Here is a 16537-nt window from a genome sequence, read left to right on the forward strand (position 1 = left end):
AGCTCTGGGAGAGAAGGTAGGGTGGAGGGGAGGGGGCGGACGGTATGGGACGCTAGGGCTGAGATACAGACTGGGAGAAGGTAGTGGAGGGGAGGTAGGCTGAGATACAGACTGGAGAAGGTAGGCTGAGATACAGACTGGGAGAAGGTTGAGATACAGACTGGGAGAAGGTAGGCTGAGATACAGACTGGGGAAGGTAGGCTGAGATACAGACTGGGGAAAGGCTGAGATACAGACTGGGAGGTAGGCTGAGATACAGACTGGGAGAAGGTAGGCTGAGATACAGACTGGAGAAGGTAGGCTGAGATACAGACTGGAGAAGGTAGGCTGAGATACAGACTGGGAGAAGGTAGGCTGAGATACAGACTGGGAGAAGGTAGGCTGAGATACAGACTGGGGAGAAGGTAGGCTGAGATACAGACTGGGAGAAGGTAGGCTGAGATACAGACTGGGAGAAGGTAGGCTGAGATACAGACTGGGAGAAGGTAGGCTGAGATACAGACTGGGAGAAGGTAGGCTGAGATACAGACTGGGAGAAGGTAGGCTGAGATACAGACTGGGAGAAGGTAGGCTGAGATACAGACTGGGAGAAGGTAGGCTGTGATACAGACTGGGAGAAGGTAGGCTGTGATACAGACTGGGAGAAGGTAGGCTGTGATACAGACTGGGAGAAGGTAGGCTGTGATACAGACTGGGAGAAGGTAGGCTGAGATACAGACTGGGAGAAGGTAGGCTGAGATACAGACTGGGAGAAGGTAGGCTGTGATACAGACTGGAGAAGGTAGGCTGTGATACAGACTGGAGAAGGTAGGCTGTGATACAGACTGGAGAAGGTAGGCTGTGATACAGACTGGAGAAGGTAGGCTGTGATACTGTGTGTGTGTGTGTGTGTGTGTGTGTGTGTGTGTGTGTGTGTGTGTGTGACAGTGTGTGTCTGTAACACAGAGCACAACAGAGAGCGTTTCATCATTAATACTGGCATCAAGCCGTGTGTCTACTGTCCTAGACGTATGCTCTGTGTGTATGTACTGTATACTGTCCTAGACTTATGTACTGTGTGTGTGTACTGTATACTGTCCTAGACTTATGTACTGTGTGTGTGTGTATACTGTCCTAGACTTATGTACTGTGTGTGTGTGTGTGTATGTACTGTATACTGTGTGTGTTACCTTCATTATGTCTCTGATTGATACAGAACTCATGGTGTGTGACAGTGGCTCTCTGCCTTTAGCTTAGTTTGAATAATAATTAATCTCTCTCACTCTCCCTCCCCTCTCTCTCTCTCCCCTTACTCTCTCTCTCCATCCGCCTTCTCTCTCCCCCTCTCCCCACTCTCGCTCTCCCTCTTCCCCTTACTCTCTCTCTCTCTCTCCCTCCCCCTCTCTCTCTCTCCCCTTCTCCCCTTACTCTCTGTCTCCATCCGCCTCTCTCTCTCCCCCACTCTGTCTCCCTCCCCCTCTCTCTCTCTCCCTCTTCCCCTTACTCTCTCTCTCTCCCCTCTCCCTTCTCTCTCTCCCCTTCTCTCTCTCTCTCTCTCTCTCTCCTCCCCTCTCTCTCTCCCTCCCTCTCTCTCTCTCTCCCTCCCTCTCTCTCTCTCCCCACTCTCTCTCTCCCTCCCCCTCTCTCTCCCTCTTCCCCTTACTCTCTCTCTCCCTCCCCTCTCTTTCTCTCTCCCCTTACTCTCTCTTCTCACTCTCCCCTCCCTCTCTCTCTCTCCCTTACTCTCCTCTCACTCTCCCTCCCCTCTCTCTCTCTCCCTCCCCTCTCTCTCTCTCCCCTTACTCTCTCTCTCCCTCCCCCTCCCCCCACTCTCGCTCCCCCTCTCCCTCCCCCTCTCTCCCTTCCCCCCCACTCTCGCTCTCCCTCCCTCCTCTCCCCCTCCCCCACTCTCGCTCTCCCTCCCCTCTCTCTCCCTCCCTCTCTCTCTCTCTCTCTCTCTCTCTCTCTCCCCTTACTCTCTCTCTCACTCTCCATCCCCCTCTCTCTCTATCCCCCTTCCTCCTTCTCTCCCTCCCTCTCTTGCTCTCTCTCTCTCTCAACCAGTCCACAGGTTCAGTGTAGGCGTTCAGCCAGGAACTAAGCTAGAGAGTGGTCCCGCCTCCCTGCACCTGTGCAACAACCTACTGGTCCTCACTAGGGACCTCCCCCCGGCCGTGATTGGCCAGTGGAAGCTGTCAGACCTGCGTCGCTATGGCGACGTGCCCAACGGCTTTGTGTTTGAGGGTGGCACTAGATGTGGATACTGTGAGTATGGAACCACAACGGGCCCGTGTCCCAAATGGCACCCTATTCCCTAGTGCACTACTTTAGACCAGAGCCCTATGGTACCCTATTCCCTATATAGTGCACTATTTTAGACCAGAGCCCTATGGTACCCTATTCCCTATATAGTGCACTATTTTAGACCAGAGCCCTATGGCACCCTATTCCCTATATAGTGCACTATTCCCTATGTAGTGCACTACTTTAGACCAGAGCCCTATGGAACCCTATTCCCTATATAGTGCACTACTTTAGACCAGAGCCCTATGGTACCCTATTCCCTATATAGTGCACTTCTTTAGACCAGAGCCCTATGGTACCCTATTCCCTATGTCGTGCAGTACTTTAGATCAGAGCCCTATGGTACCCTATTCCCTATATAGTGCACTACTTTAGACCAAATCAAATCAAATCAAATGTATTTATAAAGCCCTTCTTACATCCTATGTAGTGCACTACTTTAGACCAGAACCCTATGGCAATGCCTACTTTAGACCAGATTCCCTATATAGTGCACTACTTTAGAGCCCTATGGCACCCTATTCCCTATATAGTACTACTTTAGACCAGAACCCTATGACCACCCTATTCCCTATATAGTACACTACTTTAGACCAGAGCCCTATGGCACCTATTCCCTATATAGTGCACTACTTTAGACCAGAGCCCCCTATGGTGAACTACTATGACCAGACCCTATTCCCTATATAGTGCACTACTTTAGACCAGAGCCCTATGGCACCCTATTCCCTGACCAGAGTCCTACTTTAGACCAGAACCCTATGGCACTATTATAGACCAGAGTCCTATTCCCTATATAGTGAACTACTTTAGACCAGAGCCCCATGGCACCCTGTTCCCTATATAGTGCACTACTTTTGAGAATGGAACTCACTGTGTCAACGGGTTAGCTAGTTTTAAGAACAGTTCAATGGAATTGTTTTGGTTTCTAAAACATTTCCATAGTGACAGTTCACCAGGTCTGTGGCCTCCATCTCTGGTCCTGGAGAATTCGAGGTGTGCAGGCTTTTGTTCCATCCCAGCAGTACATTGTCCCTGTCTATCTATCATTCTCTCTTCTCCCCCAATGACTACAGTATTTTGTGGTTGGTTGATATCTCAGTACAGTATAGTTGGTATCTCAGTATAGTTGGTATCTCAGTATAGTTGGTATCTCAGTATAGTTGGTATCTCAGTACAGTATAGTTGATATCTCAGAGTACAGTACAGTATAGTTGGTATCTCAGTATAGTTGGTATCCCAGTACAGTATAGTTGGTATCTCAGTACAGTATAGTTGGTATCTCAGAGTACAGTATAGTTGGTATCTCAGTACAGTATAGTTGGTATCTCACAGTACAGTATAGTTGGTATCTCAGTACAGTATAGTTGGTAAGTACAGTATAGTTGGTATCTCAGAGTACAGTATAGTTGGTATCTCAGTATAGTTGGTATCTCAGTATAGTTGGTATCTCAGTATAGTTGGTATCTCAGTATAGTTGGTATCTCAGTATAGTTGGTATCTCAGTCAGTATAGTTGGTATCTCAGTATAGTTGGTATCTACAGTATAGTTGGTATCTGGTACAGTATAGTTGGTATCTCAGAGTACAGTATAGTTGGTATCGCAGTATAGTTGGTATCTCAGTATAGTTGGTATCTCAGTATAGTTGGTATCTCAGTGCAGTATAGTTGGTATCAGTGCAGTATAGTTGGTATCAGTGCAGTATAGTTGGTATCTCAGTACAGTATAGTTGGTATCAGAGTACAGTATAGTTGGTATCTCAGTATAGTTGGTATCTCAGTATAGTTGGTATCTCAGTACAGTATAGTTGGTATCTCAGAGTACAGTATAGTTGGTATCTCAGAGTACAGTATAGTTGGTATCTCAGTATAGTTGGTATCTCAGTATAGTTGGTATCTCAGTATAGTTGGTACAGTATAGTTGGTATCTCAGAGTACAGTATAGTTGGTATCTCAGAGTACAGTATAGTTGGTATCTCAGTATAGTTGGTATCTCAGTATAGTTGGTATCTCAGTATAGTTTGTATCTCAGTACAGTATAGTTGGTATCTCAGTACAGTATAGTTGGTATCTCAGTACAGTATAGTTGGTATCTCAGTACAGTATAGTTGGTATCTCAGTACAGTATAGTTGGTATCTCAGTACAGTATAGTTGGTATCTCAGTATAGTTGGTATCTCAGTATAGTTGGTATCTCAGTATAGTTGGTATCTCAGTACAGTATAGTTGGTATCTCAGTCAGTACATCAGTGCAGTATAGTTGGTATCTCAGAGTACAGTATAGTTGGTATCTCAGTGCAGTATAGTTGGTATCTCAGTATAGTTGGTACAGTACAGTTGGTATCTCAGTACAGTATAGTTGGTATCTCAGTACAGTATCTATAGTTGGTATCTCAGTATGTAGTTGGTATCTCAGTATAGTTGGTATCTCAGAGTACAGTATAGTATGGTATCTGGTATAGTTGGTATCTCAGTATAGTTGGTATCTCAAGAGTATAGTTGGTATCTCAGTATAGTTGGTATCTCAGTACAGTATAGTTGGTATCTCAGTATAGTTGGTACAGTATAGTTGGTATCTCAGTATAGTTGGTACAGTATAGTTGGTATCTCAGTATAGTTGGTATCTCAGTACAGTATAGTTGGTATCTCAGAGTACAGTACAGTATAGTTGGTATCTCAGTACAGTGTAGTTGGTATCTCAGAGTACAGTATAGTTGGTATCTCAGTACAGTATAGTTGGTATCTCAGTACAGTATAGTTGGTATCTCAGTACAGTATAGTTGGTATCTCAGTACAGTATAGTTGGTATCTCAGAGTACAGTATAGTATAGTTGGTATCTCAGAGTACAGTACAGTATAGTTGATATCTCAGTATAGTTGGTATCTCAGAGTACAGTATAGTATAGTTGGTATCTCAGTACAGTATAGTTGGTATCTGAGAGTACAGTATAGTATAGTTGGTATCTCAGAGTATAGTATAGTTGGTATCTCAGTACAGTATAGTTGATATCAGAGTACAGTATAGTTGGTATCTCAGTATAGTTGGTATCTCAGAGTACAGTACAGTATAGTTGGTATCTCAGAGTACAGTATAGTTAGGTATCTCAGAGTACAGTATAGTTAGTATCTCAGTACAGTATAGTTAGTATCTCAGTACAGTATAGTTGGTATCTCCAGAGTACAGTATAGTTGGTATCTGTTGCCAGTTGGTATCTCAGTATAGTTGGTATCTCAGTATAGTTGGTATCTCAGTATAGTTGGTATCTCTAATTATAGTTGGTATCTCAGTACAGTATAGTTGGTACATCTCAAGTACAGTACATAGTTGGTATCTCAAAGTACAGTATAGTTGGTATCTCAGAGTACAGTATAGTTGGTATCTCAGAGTACAGTATAGTTGGTATCTCAGTACAGTATAGTTGGTATCTCAGTACAGTATAGTTGGTATCTCAGAGTACAGTATAGTTGGTATCTCAGTATAGTTGGTATCTCAGTATAGTTGGTATCTCAGTATAGTTGGTATCTCAGCATAGTATAGTTGGTATCCTCAGTATAGTATAGTTGGTATCCCAGTATAGCTGGTATCTCAGTATAGTTGGTATCTCAGAGTACAGTATGGTTGGTATCTCAGTATAGTTGGTATCTCAGTATAGTTGGTATCTCAGAGTACAGTATGGTTGGTATCTCAGTATATTTGGTATCTCAGTATAGTTTATCTCAGTATAGTTGGTATCTCAGTACAGTATAGTTGGTATCTCAGAGTACAGTATAGTTGGTATCTCAGTATAGTTGGTATCTCAGTATAGTTGGTATCTCAGTACAGTGTAGTTGGTATCTCAGTACAGTATAGTTGGTATCTCAGAGTACAGTATAGTTGGTATCTCAGTATAGTTGGTATCCTCAGTATAGTATAGTTGGTATCCCAGTATAGTTGGTATCTCAGCACAGTATAGTTGGTATCCTCAGTACAGTATAGTTGGTATCTCAGTACAGTATAGTTGGTATCCTCAGTACAGTATAGTTGGTATCCTCAGTACAGTATAGTTGGTATCTCAGTACAGTATAGTTGGTATCTCAGAGTACAGTATAGTTGGTATCTCAGAGTACAGTATAGTTGGTATCTCAGAGTACAGTATAGTTGGTATCTCAGAGTACAGTATAGTTGGTATCTCAGAGTACAGTATAGTTGGTATCTCAGTACAGTATAGTTGGTATCTCAGTACAGTATAGTTGGTATCTCAGAGTACAGTATAGTTGGTATCTCAGCATAGCTGGTATCCTCAGTATAGTTGGTATCTCAGTATAGTTGGTATCTCAGTATAGTTGGTATCTCAGTATAGTTGGTATCTCAGTATAGTTGGTATCTCAGAGTACAGTATGGTTGGTATCTCAGTATAGTTGGTATCTCAGTATAGTTGGTATCTCAGTATAGTTGGTATCTCAGTACAGTATAGTTGGTATCTCAGTATAGTTGGTATCTCAGTATAGTTGGTATCTCAGTATAGTTGGTATCTCAGTGCAGTATAGTTGGTATCTCAGTATAGTATAGTTGGTATCTCAGTATAGTTGGTATCTCAGTACAGTATAGATGGTATCTCAGTACAGTATAGTTGGTATCTCAGTACAGTATAGTTGGTATCTCAGTACAGTATAGTTGGTATCTCAGTACAGTATAGTTGGTATCTCCAGTACAGTATAGTTGGTATCTCAGTACAGTATAGTTGGTATCTCAGAGTACAGTATAGTTGGTATCTCAGTACAGTATAGTTGGTATCTCAGTACAATTATAGTTGGTATCTCAGAGTACAAGTATGGTTGGTATGTCAGTATAGTTGGTATCTCAGTATAGTTGGTATCTCAGTATAGTTGGTATCTCAGTATAGTTGGTATCTCAGTATAGTTGGTATCTCAGTATAGTTGGTATCTCAGTACAGTATAGTTGGTATCTCAGTACAGTATAGTTGGTATCTCGGTAGTATAGTTGGTATCTCAGTGTAGTATAGTTGGTATCTCAGAGTACAGTATAGTTGGTATCTCAGAGTACAGTATAGTTGGTATCTCAGAGTACAGTATAGTTGGTATCTCCAGGTACAGTATAGTTGGTATCTCAGAGTACAGTATAGTTGGTATCTCAGAGTACAGTATAGTTGGTATCTCAGAGTACAATTATAGTTGGTATCTCAGTACAGTATAGTTGGTATCTCAGTACAGTATAGTTGGTATCTCAGAGTACAGTATAGTTGGTATCTCAGTATAGTTGGTATCTCAGTATAGTTGGTATCTCAGTATAGTTGGTATCTCAGTATAGTTGGTATCTCAGTATAGTTGGTATCTCAGTATAGTTGGTATCTCAGTATAGTTGGTATCTCAGAGTACAGTATGGTTGGTATCTCAGTATAGTTGGTATCTCAGTATAGTTGGTATCTCAGTATAGTTGGTATCTCAGTATAGTTGGTATCTCAGAGTACAGTATGGTTGGTATCTCAGTATAGTATCTCAGTATAGTTTATCTCAGTATAGTTGGTATCTCCAGTACAGTATAGTTGGTATCTCAGAGTACAGTATAGTTGGTATCTCAGTATAGTTGGTATCTCAGTATAGTTGGTATCTCAGTATAGTTGGTATCTCAGTATAGTTGTATCTCAGTATAGTTGGTATCTCAGTGCAGTATAGTTGGTATCTCAGTATAGTATAGTTGGTATCTCAGTATAGTTGGTATCTCAGTATAGTTGGTATCTCAGTATAGTTGGTATCTCAGTACAGTATAGTTGGTATCTCAGAGTACAGTATAGTTGGTATCTCAGAGTACAGTATAGTTGGTATCTCAGAGTACAGTATAGTTGGTATCTCAGTACAGTATAGTTGGTATCTCAGTACAGTATAGTTGGTATCTCAGTATAGTTGGTATCTCAGTATAGTTGGTATCTCAGTATAGTTGGTATCTCAGTATAGTATAGTTGGTATCTCAGTATAGTTGGTATCTCAGTATAGTTGGTATCTCAGAGTACAGTATGGTTGGTATCTCAGTATAGTTGGTATCTCAGTATAGTTGGTATCCCAGAGTACAGTATGGTTGGTATCTCAGTATAGTTGGTATCTCAGTATAGTTTATCTCAGTATAGTTGGTATCTCAGTACAGTATAGTTGGTATCTCAGAGTACAGTATAGTTGGTATCTCAGTATAGTTGGTATCTCAGTATAGTTGGTATCTCAATATAGTTGGTATCTCAGTGCAGTAGGTATCTCAGTGCAGTATAGTTGGTATCTCAGTATAGTATAGTTGGTATCTCAGTATAGTTGGTATCTCAGTACAGTATAGTTGGTATCTCAGTACAGTATAGTTGGTATCTCAGTACAGTATAGTTGGTATCTCAGTACAGTATAGTTGGTATCTCAGTACAGTATAGTTGGTATCTCAGTACAGTATAGTTGGTATCTCAGTACAGTATAGTTGGTATCTCAGTACAGTATAGTTGGTATCTCAGTACAGTATAGTTGGTATCTCAGAGTACAGTATAGTTGGTATCTCAGTATAGTTGGTATCTCAGTATAGTTGGTATCTCAGTATAGTTGGTATCTCAGTATAGTTGGTATCTCAGTATAGTTGGTATCTCAGTATGGTTGGTATCTCAGTATAGTTGGTATCTCCCAGTATGGTTGGTATCTCAGTACAGTATAGTTGGTATCTCAGTACAGTATAGTTGGTATCTCAGTACAGTATAGTTGGTATCTCAGAGTACAGTATAGTTGGTATCTCAGTGCAGTATAGTTGGTATCTCAGTGCAGTATAGTTGGTATCTCCAGAGTACAGTATAGTTGGTATCTCAGAGTACAGTATAGTTGGTATCTCAGAGTACAGTATAGTTGGTATCTCAGAGTACAGTATAGTTGGTATCTCAGTATAGTTGGTATCTCAGTACAGTATAGTTGGTATCTCAGTACAGTATGGTTGGTATCTCAGAGTACAGTATAGTTGGTATCTCAGAGTACAGTATAGTTGGTATCTCAGTACAGTATAGTTGGTATCTCAGTACAGTATAGTTGGTATCTCAGAGTACAGTATAGTTGGTATCTCAGAGTACAGTATAGTTGGTATCTCAGTGCAGTATAGTTGGTATCTCAGAGGTACAGTATAGTTGGTATCTCAGAGTACAGTATAGTTGGTATCTCAGTATAGTTGGTATCTCAGTACACAGTATAGTTGGTATCTCAGTACAGTATAGTTGGTATCTCAGTACAGTATGGTTGGTATCTCAGAGTACAGTATGGTTTGGTATCTCAGTATAGTTGGTATCTCAGTACAGTATAGTTGGTATCTCAGTACAGTATAGTTGGTATCTCAGTACAGTATAGTTGGTATCTCAGTACAGAGTATAGTTGGTATCTCAGTACAGTATAGTTGGTATCTCAGTACAGTATAGTTGGTATCTCAGTACAGTATAGTTGGTATCTCAGTACAGTATGGTTGGTATCTCAGTACAGTATAGTTGGTATCTCAGTACAGTATAGTTGGTATCTCAGTACAGTATAGTTGGTATCTCAGTACAGTATAGTTGGTATCTCAGAGTACAGTATAGTTGGTATCTCAGTATAGTTGGTATCTCAGTACAGTATAGTTGGTATCTCAGTATAGTTGGTATCTCAGAGTACAGTATGGTTGGTATCTCAGTACAGTATAGTTGGTATCTCAGAGTACAATTATAGTTGGTATCTCAGAGTACAGTATAGTTGGTATCTCAGAGTACAGTATAGTTGGTATCTCAGTACAGTGTAGTTGGTATCTCAGTACAGTGTAGTTGGTATCACTCAGTACAGTGTAGTTGGTATCTCCAGTACAGTGTAGTTGGTATCTCAGTACAGTATAGTTGGTATCTCAGTACAGCATAGTTGGTATCTCAGTGTAGTTGGTATCTCAGTGCAGTATAGTTGGTATCTCAGTACAGTATAGTTGGTATCTCAGTACAGTATAGTTGGTATCTCAGTACAGTATAGATTGGTATCTCAGTCAGCATAGCTGGTATCTCAGCATGCAGTATAGTTGGTATCTCCAGGCATTATAGTTGGTATCTCAGAGTACATAGTTGGTATCTCAGAGTACAGTATAGTTGGTATCTCAGAGTACAGTATAGCTGGTATCCCAGGAGTACAGTATGGTTGGTATCCAGGTACAGTATGGTTAGTATCTCAGCAGTATAGTTGGTATCTCAGTACAGTATAGTTGGTATCTCAGTACAGTATAGTTGGTATCCCAGAGTACAGTATAGTTGGTATCTCAGTATGGTTGGTATCTCAGTATAGTTGGTATCTCAGTATAGTTGGTATCTCAGTATAGTATAGTTGGTATCTCAGTACAGTATAGTTGGTATCTCAGTATAGTTGGTATCTCAGAGTTGGTATCTCAGGCATATGGTTGGTATCTCAGTATAGTTGGTATCTCAGTATAGTTGGTATCTCAGCTGTTGGTATCTCCAGTATAGTGGGTATCTCAGAGTACAGTATGGTTGGTATCCTTCAGTACAGTATAGTTGGTATCTCAGAGTTTATCTCAGTATAGTTGGTATCTCAGTACAGTATAGTTGGTATCTCAGAGTACAGTATAGTTGGTATCTCAGTATAGTTGGTATCTCAGTATAGTTGGTATCTCAGTACAGTGTAGTTGGTATCCATTTTAATTATAGTTGGTATCTCAGAGTACAGTATAGTTGGTATCTCCAGCACAGTATAGTTGGTATCTCAGTACAGTATAGATTTGGTATCTCAGTATAGTTGGTATCTCAGTAAGAGCTGGTATCTCAGTACAGTATAGTTGGTATCTCAGTACAGTATAGTTGGTATCTCAGGAGTATAGTTGGTATCTAGGTACAGTATAGTTGGTATCTCCAGAGTACAGTATAGTTGGTATCTCAGTACAGTATAGTCTGGTATCCCAGGTACAGTATAGTTGGTATCTCAGAGTACAGTATAGCTGGTATCTCGGTACAGTATAGCTGGTATCTCAGTAGCATAGTTGGTATCTCAGTATAGTTGGTATCCCAGTATAGTTGGTATCTCAGTATAGTTGGTATCTCAGTATAGTTGGTATCCCAGCATAGTTGGTATCTCAGCATAGTTGGTATCCTCAGCATAGTATAGTTGGTATCCTCAGCATAGTTGGTATCTCAGTATAGTTGGTATCTCAGAGTACAGTATGGCTGGTATCCCATAGTATAGTTGGTATCCTCAGCATAGCTGGTATCTCAGTACAGTGTAGCTGGTATCCAGTACAGCATAGTTGGTATCTCAGCATAGTTGGTATCTCAGTATAGCTGGTATCTCAGTAGCATAGTTGGTATCTCAGTATAGTTGGTATCTCAGTATAGCTGGTATCCTCAGTGCAGTATAGCTGGTATCCTCAGCACAGTATAGTTGGTATCCCTCAGTATAGTTGGTATCCTCAGTATAGTTGGTATCTCAGTATAGTTGGTATCTCAGTATAGTTGGTATCTCAGTGCAGTATAGTTGGTATCCTCAGAGTATAGTATAGTTGGTATCCTCAGCATAGTTGGTATCCAGTACAGTATAGCTGGTATCCTCAGTGCACAGTATAGTTGGTATCTCAGCACAGTATAGATGGTATCTCAGTACAGTATAGCTGGCATCTCAGTACAGTATAGTTGGTATCCAGTACAGTATAGTTGGTATCTCCAGCATAGCTGGTATCCTCAGTACAGTATAGCTGGTATCTCAGTACAGTATAGCTGGTATCTCAGTAGCATAGTTGGTATCTCAGTACAGTATAGTTGGTATCTCAGAGTACAGTATAGTTGGTATCTCAGCATAGTTGGTATCTCAGTATAGTTGGTATCTCAGTATAGCTGGTATCCAGTATAGTTGGTATCTCAGTATAGTATAGTTGGTATCCCAGTGCAGTATAGTTGGTATCCTCAGTACAGTATAGCTGGTATCCTCAGTACAGTATAGTTGGTATCTCAGTACAGTATAGTTGGTATCTCAGAGTACAGTATAGTTGGTATCTCAGAGCACAGTATAGTTGGTATCTCAGAGTACAGTATAGTTGGTATCCTCAGAGTACAGTATAGCTGGTATCTCAGAGTACAGCATAGCTGGTATCCCAGTACAGTATAGCTGGTATCTCAGCACAGCATAGTTGGTATCTCAGTACAGTATAGTTGGTATCCTCAGAGTACAGTATAGTTGGTATCCTCAGCATAGCTGGTATCCTCAGTATAGTTGGTATCCTCAGTATAGCTGGTATCCTCAGTATAGCTGGTATCTCGGTATAGTATAGCTGGTATCCTCAGTATAGTTGGTATCCCAGCATAGCTGGTATCCTCAGAGTACAGTATGGTTGGTATCTCAGCATAGTTGGTATCAGCAGTATAGCTGGTATCCTCAGAGCTGGTATCTCAGTATAGCTGGTATCTCAGAGTACAGTATGGTTGGTATCTCAGTATAGCTGGTATCTCAGTATAGTTTATCTCAGTATAGTTGGTATCCCAGAGTACAGTATGGTTGGTATCCTCAGAGCTGGTATCTCAGTATAGTTGGTTATCCCAGTATAGTTGGTATCCAGTGCAGCATAGCTGGTATCCCAGTATAGTATAGTTGGTATCTCAGAGCACAGCATAGCTGGTATCTCAGTACAGTATAGCTGGTATCCTCAGTACAGTATAGTTGGTATCCCTAGAGCACAGTATAGTTGGTATCTCAGTACAGTATAGCTGGTATCTCAGAGCACAGTATAGTTGGTATCTCAGAGTACAGTATAGTTGGTATCTCAGAGTACAGTATAGTTGGTATCTCAGCATAGCTGGTATCTCAGTATAGTTGGTATCCCAGTCAGCATAGTTGGTATCTCAGTATAGTTGGTATCCCAGTATAGCATAGTTGGTATCTCAGCATAGTTGGTATCCTCAGAGTACAGTATGGCTGGTATCCAGTATAGTTGGTATCCCAGCATAGCTGGCATCCTCAGAGTACAGCATGGTTGGTATCTCAGTATAGCTGGTATCCTCAGTATAGCTGGTATCTCAGTACAGTATAGTTGGTATCCTCAGAGTACAGCATAGCTGGTATCCTCAGTATAGTTGGTATCCAGTATAGCTGGTATCTCAGTATAGTTGGTATCCTCAGTGCAGCAGGTATCCCAGTGCAGTATAGTTGGTATCCAGTATAGTTGATATCTCAGTACAGTATAGTTGGTATCTCAGTACAGTATAGTTGGTATCTCAGTACAGTATAGTTGGTATCTCAGTACAGTATAGTTGGTATCTCAGTACAGTATAGTTGGTACATCTCAGTACAGTATAGTTGGTATCTCAGTACAGTATAGTTGGTATCTCGGTACAGTATAGTTGGTATCTCAGTACAGTAGTTGGTATCTCAGTACAGTATAGTTGGTATCTCCAGTACAGTGTAGTTGGTATCTCAGTATGTAGTTGGTACATCCCAGTATGGCTGGTATCCCGATATGGTTGGTATCTCCAGTATAGTTGGTATCCAGTATAGTTGGTATCTCAGTATAGCTGGTATCTCATATAGTTGGTATCTCAGTACAGTATAGTTGGTATCTCAGTACAGTATAGTTGGTATCTCAGCACAGTATAGCTGGTATCTCAGTACAGTATAGTTGGTATCTCAGAGTACAGTATAGTTGGTATCTCAGAGTACAGTATAGTTGGTATCCCAGAGTACAGTATAGTTGGTATCTCAGAGTACAGTATAGTTGGTATCTCAGTACAGTATAGTTGGTATCCCAGTACAGTATAGTTGGTATCTCAGTACAGTATAGTTGGTATCTCAGTACAGTATAGTTGGTATCTCAGAGTACAGTATAGTTGGTATCTCAGAGTACAGTATAGTTGGTATCTCAGTGCAGTATAGTTGGTATCTCAGAGTACAGTATAGTTGGTATCTCAGAGTACAGTATAGTTGGTATCTCAGTATAGTTGGTATCTCAGTACAGTATAGTTGGTATCTCAGTACAGTATGGTTGGTATCTCAGAGTACAGTATGGTTGGTATCTCAGTATAGTTGGTATCCTCAGTACAGTATAGTTGGTATCTCAGTACAGTATAGTTGGTATCTCAGTACAGTATAGTTGGTATCTCAGTACAGTATAGTTGGTATCTCAGTACAGTATAGTTGGTATCTCAGTACAGTATAGTTGGTATCTCAGTACAGTATAGTTGGTATCTCAGTACAGTATAGTTGGTATCTCAGTATAGTTGGTATCCTCAGTATAGTTGGTATCTCAGTACAGTATAGTTGGTATCCTCAGAGTACAGTATGGTTGGTATCTCAGTACAGTATAGTTGGTATCTCAGTACAGTATAGTTGGTATCTCAGAGTACAGTATAGTTGGTATCTCAGTACAGTATAGTTGATATCTCAGTACAGTGTAGTTGGTATCTCAGTACAGTGTAGTTGGTATCTCAGTACAGTGTAGTTGGTATCTCAGTACAGTGTAGTTGGTATCTCAGTACAGTGTAGTTGGTATCTCAGTACAGTATAGTTGGTATCTCAGTACAGTGTAGTTGGTATCTCAGTACAGTGTAGTTGGTATCTCAGTACAGTGTAGTTGGTATCTCAGTACAGTGTAGTTGGTATCTCAGTACAGTGTAGTTGGTATCTCAGTACAGTATAGTTGGTATCTCAGTACAGTGTAGTTGGTATCTCAGTGTAGTTGGTATCTCAGTGCAGTATAGTTGGTATCTCAGTACAGTATAGTTGGTATCTCAGTACAGTGTAGTTGGTATCTCAGTACAGTGTAGTTGGTATCTCAGTGTAGTTGGTATCTCAGTGCAGTATAGTTGGTATCTCAGTACAGTATAGTTGGTATCTCATTACAGTATAGTTGGTATCTCAGTACAGTATAGTTGGTATCTCAGTACAGTATAGTTGGTATCTCAGTACAGTATAGTTGGTATCTCAGTACAGTATAGTTGGTATCTCAGTACAGTATAGTTGGTATCTCAGAGTACAGTATAGTTGGTATCTCAGAGTACAGTATAGTTGGTATCTCAGTACAGTATAGTTGGTATCTCAGTACAGTATAGTTGGTATCTCAGTACAGTATAGTTGGTATCTCAGTACAGTATAGTTGGTATCTCAGTACAGTGTAGTTGGTATCTCAGTACAGTGTAGTTGGTATCTCAGTGTAGTTGGTATCTCAGTGCAGTATAGTTGGTATCTCAGTACAGTATAGTTGGTATCTCAGTACAGTACAGTTGGTATCTCAGAGTACAGTATAGTTGGTATCTCAGTACAGTATAGTTGGTATCTCAGTACAGTGTAGTTGGTATCTCAGTACAGGATAGTTGGTATCTCAGTACAGTATAGTTGGTATCTCAGAGTACAGTATAGTTGGTATCTCAGTACAGTATAGTTGGTATCTCAGTACAGTATAGTTGGTATCCTCAGTACAGTATAGTTGGTATCTCAGTACAGTATAGTTGGTATCTCAGTACAGTATAGTTGGTATCTCAGTACAGTGTAGTTGGTATCTCAGTACAGTGTAGTTGGTATCTCAGTACAGTACAGTTGGTATCTCAGTACAGTACAGTTGGTATCCCAGTACAGTACAGTTGGTATCTCAGAGTACAGTATAGTTGGTATCTCAGTACAGTATAGTTGGTATCTCAGTACAGTGTAGTTGGTATCTCAGTACAGGATAGTTGGTATCTCAGTACAGTACAGTTGGTATCCTCAGAGTACAGTATAGTTGGTATCTCAGAGTACAGTATAGTTGTTATTTCAGTACAGTATAGTTGGTATTTCAGTACAGTATAGTTGGTATCTCAGTACAGTATAGTTGGTATCTCAGTACAGTATAGTTGGTATCCTCAGTACAGTATAGTTGGTATCTCAGTACAGTATAGTTGGTATCTCAGTACAGTATAGTTGGTATCCTCAGTACAGTATAGTTGGTATCTCAGTACAGTATAGTTGGTATCTCAGTACAGTATAGTTGGTATCTCAGAGTACAGTATAGTTGGTATCTCAGTACAGTGTAGTTGGTATCTCAGTGTAGTTGGTATCTCAGTACAGTATAGTTGGTATCTCAGTACAGTATAGTTGGTATCTCAGTACAGTATAGTTGGTATCTCAGAGTACAGTATAGTTGGTATTTCAGTACAGTATAGTTGGTATCTCAGTACAGTGTAGTTGGTATCCTCAGTGTAGTTGGTATCTCAGTACAGTATAGTTGGTATCTCAGTACAGTATAGTTGGTATCTCAGTACAGTATAGTTGGT

The 16537-nt window shown here is 40.7% G+C and overlaps 1 long non-coding RNA gene across 1 annotated transcript; it reads left to right on the plus strand.

Moving 5' to 3' along the window:
* The first annotated feature begins 317 nt into the window (after nt 1–317).
* LOC127917107 (uncharacterized) lies at nt 318–756 on the plus strand. The gene is made up of 3 exons (XR_008096964.1): nt 318–349; nt 405–593; nt 702–756. It is a non-coding gene; the product is annotated as an uncharacterized LOC127917107 (long non-coding RNA).
* Nucleotides 757–16537: the final 15781 nt, after the last annotated feature.

This window comes from Oncorhynchus keta, unplaced genomic scaffold (genome assembly GCF_023373465.1).
Source record: "Oncorhynchus keta strain PuntledgeMale-10-30-2019 unplaced genomic scaffold, Oket_V2 Un_contig_10695_pilon_pilon, whole genome shotgun sequence".
Taxonomy (NCBI): Eukaryota; Metazoa; Chordata; class Actinopteri; order Salmoniformes; family Salmonidae; genus Oncorhynchus; species Oncorhynchus keta.